The 12,947-nt window shown below is 36.8% G+C and overlaps 1 non-coding gene across 1 annotated transcript; it reads right to left on the bottom strand.

Moving 5' to 3' along the window:
• Positions 1-5,019: 5,019 nt before the first annotated feature.
• On the bottom strand, positions 5,020-5,093 carry TRNAA-CGC (transfer RNA alanine (anticodon CGC)). Its single transcript has one exon. It is a non-coding gene; the product is annotated as a tRNA-Ala (tRNA).
• Positions 5,094-12,947: the final 7,854 nt, after the last annotated feature.

Below are 12,947 nucleotides of genomic sequence, written 5' to 3'. Positions count from 1 at the left end.
GGGATAGCAGTAAGCCTGATTCAGTGTTTTTAGTTTTTATTTTTTTCAGTCGTATTGCCATCATGTGTGCTTGTCAGCAATTTGAATTCACCACACAGATAGCTGTATTGATCTGCCAGGAAACTTTCACACAATCAATCATTCTCTCTCTCTCTCTCCCCCTCTCACTCTCTCTCTCCCTCTCCTCTGCTCCTCCCCCAACCCTCACCAATGGCTTGTTCAAAAAAAAAAAAAAAAAGGCAGCTTAGCACTTCACAAAGATGCAGGTAATACAGTAAGATATAGTGAATTGAAAATAAGTGAGAACATAAGGCAAAGGAAAAATAAAAGCAGTAAACTAGGAGCAAGTTAAGTGTGCCAGGTTAGCCAGGAAACATATTCATGAGGTCCTATATGATGGAAAAAGTGGGCCACAACTTTGGCTCTAAGCTGTCAAACATGAATTTAAAGAAGGATACACAATTACATCATTTACAGTATCTACCATGCAAGAACGAACCCTTGTTCCATAGAAGCACCTTGATTTCCCCTGGGGGAAAAAATTTCATATTAAGTTTATGAAACAAACCACATCAGAATCATGTACAAATATACAAATGATCTGAAATTTCCAATGGATTTGTGACCATTTCAAACATCTTTTTTTCCAAAGTGTTCTAAGTAGGTGATCCTTTCCCTTCATGTTGTGGGTCTGGTCACAATTTGTCTAGTTTCATGAGTTTGATGAATTTCTGTGAGGCCTTTAAAAAAGGAAAATTGATGATCATGATTGCATAATGCTATTCCTCTAGCGACATATGCCAGTGCTTTTAACACATTGGAATACCTCCTCCAAGATGACCTATATCTGTCCTATCACCTAGCAACTCTCGGCCTGTCAGCAACTGTAACTCAGACTTCACTGTGCGTGATCATGTTGTAGAACAGAAAAGGATGAAATATACTGATGTGATATTTATGCGTTACCCAGTCATTTTCGTGAAGGACGGAATGAAATTTAAGTTGAGAAATAAGTTGAGAAATAATGGTGGGTAAAGCGATTCTGTTGTTGGTTTTGACCAGAGTAAATGGCATCTCATCAGTATCAGGTACCAAAGTTGTTAATTCTCATGAAAAGTGAAGAGAAGTAGCTGGATTGCAGAGAGTGTGGTTACACCTACAGAGCACGAAAGTCCTTTTTCAGTTCGGCCATCACAGTACGTTGTGAGCACACTATCTCCACTGAAGACTGGGTGATTCATAAAATCAAATTTATTACCTAAAAGCCTTTTCCCTTTTTTAAGCGGTCTGTCTATTTGAGGAAAAGATTTTGATTCAAAGGTGAAAGGACATCTACCAACGTACTCCTAACACCCTACAGGGCAAGCTGCAGGCAAAAGTCTAACTGTCACAAACAGAAATACTATATTAAAATAAATGCATTTCACTTGTCAACTTTGGTCTGTGGTTCCCATGGAGGGACTGGCCATATAGCAGGGAGTCTTCAATCTTACGGAATCTTACGAAGTCTTACTTAGGAAAATGATAAAACCTAGCTAATTAAGATGGGCAAAATCTGAATCTGAAAACAGAGACAGACATGTGTGCCCTGAGCTTTCCTTCCATGTGGAGAGGAAAAGTGGGGACAACTGAGAATAGGCACATTGCTGGCTGGAGTAACCCCTAAATCCCTTGCAGGAATGTGCTTAATTTGGAGGCAACCTCGAGGAATGTTTTTCACTTATGTAAATTTCCTGGCCAGATAGCACAACTGCAATATTCTGAAAATGCCTCTTTATCATGTTTTTAACATTGAAAACAACTTCTAAATATCCTTCTGAAGAACTTATATGTTTCTGTGTCTAAAAAAAACATTAAAGATTAGATTTTAAAGGTGACTCTTTTCTAGACAAAAAGGAGAAAGTAGAATGAATAAAGACAAGCACTTATCAAGCCCAAACTCATAATTCTTAAATTCTCCTGATACTTGTTCAAGGTGACAGAGAGATTTCCTGCTGGGAATTTTTTAGGAAAACATGCAGTTCTGGAAGGGATGGGTTAGATATACACTGGGATCATATCTCAGTAACAGTTTTCCTTCCATGAGATATGCCATGTTCTATAACCTCCCTGGTAGCAAGTCACCTGCTTAAGGAAGCAATTCCTTTAGTTAACTAACTAGTACATAACTGTAAGATGCCTTTCATTCCTCAGGCATTTTCTGGATTCAGGCAACACAAGGGGTCCCTAAATCGGCCTCTGTCTTAAGCACCTGTACACCTTGGGAGAGCTAACAAAATGTACCTGCCTGATTACTATTGTCTGTGTTGATTTAGAATAATAAGAATTTCAAATACTGCTTTTAAACTTGAATTTCTAGCCCTGATATGAATTGCAGATACATGCTCTATTTTTTTAACAGATGAATAAATTTCCCGCTGTGATGCATAACCTTTTGACTTATGTTAACAACGCTGAGGCTGGCTGGCATTAGGTAAACCTCGAGGCCTGTCTTCTTTCAGTATCAGTTTGAAAGCAACCAGGTTGTCTAGGGAAAAGAATGTAGGGAGCAGATGGACTATTCAGAAACTTCATGATCTTTCCTCTCACAAGGGTTCCCCTTGAGACAAAGGATAAAAAGTAATCCAGAAGAAAGGAAGAGTCATGGTGAAATAAAACATCCTATTTCCAGTTAGGAAGAGTGTTATCTTTCTGAAATTGATGCATTGCCAACGAGGTCTCTGTAGGTACCAGGCTTGGTGATGAATCACATAATATGAATATTGATTTAGAGTCTAATAATTAAATCTAATTTGCTTTCCCAGTTGACACATCTCTTCTTTCCCTGCAGGTAATCCCTGCTGTGACAGAGCAGGACTTGGGCCTCCAGGCAGTAAAGGGCTTCCTTAGCCTAATGATTTATCTAGTAGTTCCTTACATTCCTTTTAGTTTGCAATTTACCATCTTCTTTCATAACTTCCAAATGCAGTCTCAGGTCCAGCTATCATTGAATGACTGACCTCTTCCACTGTATAATAAACTCCCTTTCCCATGAGCAGCTGGGCAATCGCCTTCAGAGGCCACTAGGAGGCAGCTCATGCATTACAAAGCCCCTGTTGCTGTAGAACAGCTACTAAATTGCTCAGACAGCCCAAGGAATCACTTTTAGAGAACTGCTCAAGGCTCTCTAGAGCCACAGAAGGGCAGCAAGTCTTTAAAGTATTACGCATGTGACACTTCTCTGAATTCCCTTTTGTGTGCCCTAAGATAGGGCTCTGAGTTCTTTTTCCAGTTCTTCCCAAAGTGACTTTGGGGTAGGTCAGTATAGTCAGTGCATCATTCACACTCAGTGATGTCTCAACTCATATAACCGGGAGTCTAACAACCATGTGGTGCCTTGGCACCACTTCTCCCACTGAGGAGCCTATCTGGAATAAAGTTCGAAGGTATCAGAGATTGGGTGTGCAAGTGTGTGTAACACCGGCTAAGTGGGGGGTTGCCATTTGTGGAAGTAAATGGCACTATCACCATCCACTCACGCAATCAAAAATCCTAGAAATCATCCTTCACACCCCCTTAGTCCATAGCCACATCTCATCACTAATTTCTATTGACTTTATCTTCCAAATAAACATTGATTCTGTCCACTTCCCTCTATCTCTGCCTCCAGCACCCCAGTCCAAAAAACCATCATCAGACTACAACACAGCCTCAGCCCCTTTCTTCCTGCATCCACACTTACCACAATCTATCCCCAGAGTGATAGTTTAAAAACACAAATGCTTTAATGACTTCCAGTCATTCTTAGGATGAAGCCCAAAATCCTTAAGATGGCTTGTGACAGCCCTTCAAGACCCTGCCTAGCTCTCCACCCGGATCTCCTTCTCCTCTCCCCATGGTCCCCTGTGGTCCAGCCACACAGACTTACTGTCAGTATACCCACTCTTCAGGCCCCCTCATGTCTCAGGGCTTTTGCTCATGCTGTTCTTTCTGCCTACATTGCACTTCTGCCTCCTTCCCCTGCTTCCCCTGTTTAATTTCTACACAATATGAAAATTGCTTCAGAGGGGTAAAGCTCAGTGGTAGAGCACATGCCTAGCATGCACATGGTCCCAGGTTCAATCCCCAGTACCTCTATTAAAACATAAATAAATAAATAAATAAACCTAATTACCATCCCTCCAAAATAAAAGTTGCTTCTGAAATGTCAGTTCTTTAGGGAAATCTGTCTTGATTCTCCTCCCCCTGAAGAAAAGATCATGTCCTTTGGTATATATTATCATAGCTCCTTGTATTTTTCCTTGTTATTAACTCAGTGTTTAATTATAAATTCATACACTTTTTTAGATTGATGACTGTCTCCCTCACAAGAATATAAGCTCAGGACTTGAGATATGTCTTTGTCACCGCTTTATGCCTGAAGACACATAGGAAGTACTCATTGGGGGTTAAATGGACAAACAGAAGAACAAATGAATGAACAGCAAATGTTGCTGCCTAAAAGGTACTGTAGGTGCTATGTTATCCTCTACTGAGTTATGAGTAAAATAGTCCTTTAGAGACATGGGAGGCACATACACACTTCCAGTAAGTTCATCAAAAGAAATGGATTTTTAAAACGGAGACAGAAGGAAAATAAGTGTTATTATTGTTATTATTTGCTACTATTATTACAAATTAAAGCATGAATGGAGGTAGGAAATGGGTGTACCCTATTTAGGGGATAGCAAGGGCACAGGCAGAATGCTGTTAATGTGGAGGAGTAAAACACAAAGCTAGGTGGGTCCACATTTTGGAAAGCTTTAAATGCTAGTTGGAGGGAACACAGCCAACCAACAGCCAAACGTCATCTATAAGCAGGTAAGAAACCGAACAAATACAACTATGAATTGCACTGGAAATAGAGAGCAGATGAAGCTAGTTGGTTTGACTTTGGCTGCTTTAAACTATGGCCACTTTTGCATCAGAGCACATATTTTGCTTATTTTGTTTGTCTTATGAGGGGGAGGTAATTAGGTTTATTCATTTATTTATGTTTGGAGGAGGTACTGGGGATTGAATCCAGGACCTCGTGCATGCGAAGCACGTGCTCTACCACTTGAGCTATACCCTCCCGCTATGGCCACTTATTCACGATAGACAAATACTGGAAGCAACCCAGGTGTCCATCAACAGGAGAATGAAAAAATAAATTGTGATATATGTAAATAATGGAATACTACTCAATAAGGAAAATAAACAGATTATTGATGCAAAAAAGTATTTGGCAAAATTCAACACCCTTTTGTGATTAAAACACTCAACAAACTGGATATATAAAGAAACTACTTCAACATAATAAAGACAATATATTAAAAAGCCCACAGTTAACATCATACTAAATGGTGAAAGGCTTGAAAGCTTTTCTTCTAGATCAGGAACAACTAAAAGATGCCTATTTTCACCACTTCTATTCAACATAGTTCTGGAAAACCTAACCAGAGCAAACAGGCAAGAAAAAGAAAAAAAGACATCCAAATTGGAAAGGAAAAAGTAAATTGTATCTGTTTACAGATGACATGATCATATATGTAGAAAACCCTAAAGACTCCACACACAAAAAAAATCTGCTACAACAAACTGAAGAAGTCAGGAAAGTTGCAGGATACAAAATCAACACAAAAATATCAGTTGTGTCTCTACACACTAACAATGAACAATCCAAAAAAGAAATTAATGAAACAATTCAATTTATAATAACACCAATAAACTACTTTAAAATAAAATCAACCAAGGAGGAAAGAGACTTGTACACTAAAAACCACAAAATATTACTTAAAGAAATTAAAGAAGACTCAAATAAATGTAAAGACACCCATGTTCATGGACTGAAACACTTTAATATTGTTAAAATGTAAATATTTCCCAAAGCAACGTACAGATTCAATGTAATCCCTATCAAAATGCCAATGGCCTTCTTGCAAAAATGCAAAACTCCATCCTAAAATGTACACGTAAACTCAAGGGGTCCCAAATAGCCAAAATTATCTTGAAAAAGAGCGAAGTTGGAGGTGTCACACTTCTGATTTCAAAACTCATTACAAAGTTATAGTAATCATAACAGTATGGTATTGGTATAAAAACAGGCATATAAACCATGGCATAGAATTGACAGCCCAGAAATAAACTGTCACATATATGGTGAAATTATTTTCAACAATGGTGCCAAGATCATTCAATGGGGAAAGGACAGTTTTATCAACAAATGGCACTGGGAAAACTGGACATCCAAATGCAAAAGAATGAAGTTGGGCCCTTACCTTACATCATACACAAAAAAAGTTTCAAAATTCATCAAAGACTGAAAAATATTACACTCCTAGAATAAATCATGGGGGAAAAGGTTTATGACAATGAATTTGGATTTGGCAATGCATTCTTAAATATGACACTAAAAGCATAGGCAACAAAATCAAAAATAGATAAGTGGAACTATATGAAACTTAAAAATCTTTGTACATCAAAGGACACAACACAATGAAGATGCAAACTATGGAATCGGAGAAAATACTTTCAAACCACCTATATGATTAGGAGTTAATATCCAGAATACATAAAGAGCTCCTACAACTCAACTACAAAACAAAAAGCAAATAACCCAAGTGAAAACTAGGCAAAGGACTTGAATAGACATTTCTCCAAAGATTACATACAAATGGCCAATAAGCGTATGAAAAGATGATCAACATCATTAGTCATTAGGGAAATGTACATCAAAACCATAATGAAATATCACTTCACACCCATTAGGATGGCTACTATCAAAAAATAAAAAAACCCAAAAAACAGAAAGTAACAAGTATTGGTGAGGACGTAGAGAAATTGGAACACTGTGCACCACTGGTAAGAATATACAATGGTGAAATCCCTGTGGAAAACCAGTATGACAGTTCTTCAAAAATTAAAAATAGAATTATCAGCAATCCCACTTCTGGCTATATATCCAAAAGAACTAAAAACCAGGATCTCAAAGAGAGATTGACACACCCATGTTCATAAGCAGCAATATTTACAGTAGCCAAGAAGTAGAAATAACCCAAGTGTCCATGATAGATATATGGATACACAAAATGTGGTATATACATACAGTAGAATAGTATTCAGCCTTAAAATGGAAGGAAATCCTGTCATATGCTACACTGATGAACCTTGATGACATTATGTAAGTGAAATAAATAAGGCACAAAAAGACAAATACTGTATGATTCCGTTTATGCGAGGTATCTAAAGTAGTCGAATTCAGAGAAACAGAAAGTAGAATGGTGATTGCCAGTGGCTGGGGGCAGGAGGAAATCAGTTGTTTAATGGGTGTAGAGTTTTAATTTTGCTTCATGAAAAAGTATAGGAGCTCTGCTGCATGATTTGAATATCCTTAACACTACCAATCTATAATTTTAAAAACAGTTGAGATGGTAAATTTTATGTGTTTTTTCACCACAATTTTTTAAAAATGAATTTACTACTGATACAGCCAGCAGCTTGGATGAATCTCAAAAACCATGGATCTACTTCAAAAATATTACTCTGAGTGAAAGAAGCCTTACATAAAAGAATATATACTATATTTCCATTTATATGAAATTCTAAAAGGCTAAACTAATCTATAGTGAAAAAAATCAGAAAAATATCTGGGGTTGGGGGATGGAGGGCTAGAGTTATGGAAAAGGATCCAAAGGAACTTTCTGGGGTGAGAGTAATATTCTAGATCTTGATAAGGGGTTGGGGTACACAGGTGCTACATTTTGTCAAAAGTCCTCCAACATTATACTTAAGGTGTGTGCATTTCAATATGCGAATTTTACCTCTTAAAATGGAACATAAACAAATATTGAAATTTAGTTAATAATAAGATTTCTGAGGAGTAAAGCACACTATCTGCAATGAACTTTGAAATACATTAAAAATTAGTCTGGTGGATGGATAGTTTCAGACATGTGATAAAGCAAATAGAGCAACATACTAATTAGGGACTGCAGGCAGCTGGTACATAGATGATTATTGTACAATTCTTTTAAGTTTTTTTCTTCTATGGTTGAAATTTTTCTTAATGAAACGTTAGGAAAAAGTACAGTTATTCAGTCAAGTTCCACTGTACCCTGAGGTCCACCTATGGGCTCCTATGGTGCCTTATACTGACTTTTGCCACAGTAACTTCTTAAATGTTATAGCATTTAGCTGTTTTACCTGCTATATTCTACACTTCACTGGAAGTCCACTGAGGACTGAGACTGTCTTATCTCTGTATTCCTGATGTCTACCACATTAACACATAGCAGATTTTTTTTTACTGTATATTGAATAAATACATCCTAAAAGAAACGATTAGTAACTGACTATATATTCATTCAATTGACAAACACTTCCTTGGCTCCGATAGCTGTCACTCACTGCGTGCTTATGACATGCCAAAAACTGTTACATACTTTCCCCACACTGCTTCAGCTGAATTTCAAAACAACCTATGGTTTATATATTATTAATTACATTTTTCAAGTAACGCAACTGAGACTCTAAGAAGTTAATAATTTACCCAAGATCACAGAGCCAGTAAATGGTGGAGTTGGGATTCAGCTCCTATCTGACTCCAAAATCCATGTTCTGAACCACTTTAGATGCCAAACTCTTTCTATGCAGTAATACATGTTTTCTGTTGATTATGTGCTATATACTGTGCTAGGGACTGGGGAAGCCAAGAGGGGGAAAGGCTCATGGATATTAATAAAGACAAAAATAAATGTCTGTGTCTAGACAAATTCTCATACCCCCCACACTACTTCAGGAAGGTGTATAGGAATGACTGAATTTTGTCCCCTCCCACTACACACACTCACACACACACACACATACACACACATCACACGCCTGTGCTTCCTAAATAACTGCTTTCATCAGCCTTGAAAATCAAAGAAAAAGCAGCCTTCTCCCCTCTAGCTGTTCTGGAGCATTTGGGGCTGGCACTTGAGTGCATTCTTTTGCAAACGATTGCTTTGCCTCAGGAGAGAGATTAATTGGTTTCCATGGTCAGCTACCTTCTTAGAGAAAAATCTGTCAAGAAAGGGGAATATGGAAAGGAAAACCCTGTGTGTGCAACTTTTTTTAAACAGTATTAAGTATTTTGAATGAAAAATTCTGTGTGCATATGGGACAAACTTCTCATTCAGCTTACACTTCACACAAAGGAATTTCAAAATTGGAATGCTGATTGTTACCTTTTGGGGTAACCAAATGGATAATTTTCTCTAAGTATAATAAATTATATGTTATAATAAATTATAATAGCTAGAATTTATTGAGCATTTAATATAGGCCAGGCTGTACACTATGGGTTTTACATAATTTAGCAATCGTCACAACCATCTTATGAGTAAGGCATCACTATTATTAATCCCATTATACAAATGAGGACATGTGGTGTCAGGAAGATTAAAGGACTTGCCCAGTATCACAGGGGAAGGAGGTATAGCCTATAGTCCTCCAACTCCCATATGACTTCAGAGTTCATGTGCTCAATGAACTGCTATGCTTTACTCTCACCCTGCAGGAAGAAAGAAGGAAAATAGTCATCCTAAAAGAATATTCAGCAATAGCAAGCAAACTTCAGCCAGAAGAAACTTCTTAGATTCTTCAAATCTCTCCCCGCCATTCTCTCCCAACTCCCCACTTCACCCCCTACTCTCACTGCACACCCCACCCAACTATGTTAAGGATGCAGTAAGAAGACTGCCTGTTGTCTGCAAGCCAGAAGAGAGCTCTCAACAGAAACCAACCATGCTGGTACTATGATATCAGACTTCCCAGCCTCCAGTATGTGTGAAACAATGTCTGTCATTTAAGCCACCCAGTCTATGGTATTTTGTTCTAGGAGCCCACCCTAAGAAAATTATATTCCATTAAAATGTACTGATTCAGCCATTCTCTAATTACAGGAGTTTGGTTCAGTAGGAAATAGTTTATTAACCAACGGTATGCACTATAAAAAGCTGAAAAACCAGAAACAATGCACAATACCTATAGCACCTTTGTATTTATTTAGAAATGTACAGGTCTCTTTTGCTGAGTGTTTTTTTTTCAGTTTAAAAGTGAATGGACCTATAGCTGAAACAATCTTAGAAAAGAACAAACTGGAGTACTCACACTGCACAATTTCAAAACCTACTACAAAGCTAAAGTAATCAAGACATTGTGGTGTTGGTATAGGACAGATATAAAGATCAATGTAATAGAACTGAGTCCATAAATAATTCTCTACATCTATGATGAACTTATTTTTTTAATGAGGGTGCCAAGATCATTCAATGGGAATATGAATAGTCCTTTTAACAAATGGCACTTAGACAACTGTATATCTTGTGCAAAAGAATAACATTAGACCCCATCTCACACCATGCACAAACGTTAATTCAAAATGGATCATATACCTACATGTACGATTAAAAGACTAAAAAATTCCAAGAAGAAAACAAAGGAGTAAACTTCATGATCTTTGGTTATGTAATGGTTCTATTATACAACACCAAAAAGTTTAAGTGACAAAATAAAAATCAGATAAATTGGATTTCATCAAATCTGAAACTATTTGTGCTTCAAAAGACATCATCAAGAATATGAAAACTGTAAATAGCCAAAACATGGAAACAGCCTAAATGTCCATCAACAGGTGACTGGATAAAGAAGATGTGGTATATTTATACAATGGAATACTACTCAGCCATAAAAACCGACAACATAATGCCATTTGCAGCAACATGGATGCTCCTGGAGAATGTCATTCTAAGTGAAGTAAGCCAGAAAGAGAAAGAAAAATACCATATGAGATCACTCATATGTGGAATCTAAACAAACAAAAACAAAAACAAACAAACAAACAAAAACAAAGCATAAATACAGGACAGAAATAGACTCATAGACAGAGAATACAGACTTGTGGTTGCCAGGGGGGCGGAGGGTGGGAAGGGATAGACTGGGATTTCAAAATTGTAGAATAGATAAACAAGATTATACTGTATAACACAGGGAAGTATACACAAAATGTTATGGTAGCTCACAGAGAAAAAAATGTGACAATGAGTGTGTATATGTCCATGTATGACTGAAAAATTGTGCTGAACACTGGAATTTGACACAACATTGTAAAATGATTATAAATCAATAAAAAAATGTTAAAATAAAAAGAATATGAAAAGTGGAGGTGTGTGTATAGCTCAGTGGTAGAGCATATGCTTAGCATGCATGAGGTCCTGGGTTCAGTCCCCAGTGGGTTCAATCCTCCATTAAAAAAAAAGAATATTAAAATAACCCACAAAATAGGAGAAAATATTTGCAAATCATATTTCTAATAAGTATCCAGAATATGTACTCAATAATAAAAAGACAATAAAATAATAATAAGACAAATAACCCAAGTAAAAAATGATCAAAGTATCTGAATAGGCATGTCTCCAAAAAGGTGTAAAAATGTCCAATAAGCACATGAAAAGATGCTCAACATCACTAGTCATCAGGAAAATTCAAATAAAAACCATACTGATAATAATTCATACCCTCTAGAATGGCTAGAATCAAGAAGACACATAGTAACAAATGTTGGCAAAGATATAGGAAAAGGGATCCCTCATATATTGCTGGTGGGAGTGTAAAATTGTACAGTTGTTTTGGAAAAATGTTTTGTACTTCATCAAAATGTGAAACATATAGTTCTCATATGACCCAGAAATTCCACTTCTAAGCTGTATACTCAAAAGATGTGAAAATATATGTACACTCAAAAATTTGCACAAGAATGTTCTTAGCAGCATTAATAATGGCCTAATAGTGGAAATAATCCAAATTTCCATCAGTTGATACAGATAAATAAAATGTGGTATATCCATACAAAAGACTTTTATTAATCTAAAAAGAAATTGAAACTGACACATTCCACAACATAGATTAGCCTTGAAAACATGCTAACTGAAAGAAGCCAGTCGACAAAGGACCACGTATGATATGATGACATTTATACAAAATGTCCAGAATAGGTAATCCATAGAGGATGGGGGTTGGTGGGTTACACATATGTATAACTGAATCACTATGCTGTATACCTGAAATTAACACAACATTGTAAACTGACTATACTTCAATAAAAATTTTTAAATAAAATAATAAAATAAAAATAAAAAAATAAATGTCACCAACTAAAAAAGGAAATCTCATCATCTCATTCTGTAACTGCCCGTGAGGTAGTTACTATTATTATCACCATTTTATTAAGGAAGTGCAATTCACCTCCTTGCTTATGTTCACACAGCTAATAAGTGATGAAATCTAAAAATCAATCCCAGGCCAACTTATTTCATCCCTTAAGCATTGTGTAGTGCCCTTCTTTGTCTCTTGTAACAGTCTTTATTTTAAAATCTATTTTGCCTGATCAGGCCAACTTATTTCAAAAATCAATGAATAAAAGTCACTGCCTTTCCTCTATGGTGAAGCAATGCAGTTTGGCCAAGTCACTAACTCTATTGTCATTACAAAGGTGTACAGTGAATAATTCATCTGTAGGAACAGAATCTGATAAAATCCATTCAAGTTCGATGACTTACACAGATCCAAAAAATCCTCTTGCTTTCTCCTGTGTTGAGCCTTTTGCTTGCCTTTTACTAATTCTGACTACTTTTTTCACATGCATGGAGAATCTCTTCTTCCTTGGCCCAGCAAACCACATCCTTTCTGTCTCCAAGATTTTGTTAAACAGACCATCGCGTTCTGCCAGCTCTACCCTAAACCCAAGTATTTACCCACACTTTGCATTAATTAAACAGCGTAGTGGTTAGGAAGAAGGGCTCTGGAGCTCAACCACTTGGATTTGAAGCTTGATTCTCACAATCAATACTTTTGTAACCTTTGGACGAGTTACTTAAAACTCTATCCACTGGTTCTCTCAACTATAA

Source organism: Camelus dromedarius, chromosome X (assembly GCF_036321535.1).
Source record: "Camelus dromedarius isolate mCamDro1 chromosome X, mCamDro1.pat, whole genome shotgun sequence".
Lineage (NCBI taxonomy): Eukaryota > Metazoa > Chordata > Mammalia > Artiodactyla > Camelidae > Camelus > Camelus dromedarius.
The sequence above is the reverse complement of the archived record's forward strand: the minus strand, read 5'-3'. Positions and strand labels throughout refer to the sequence as shown.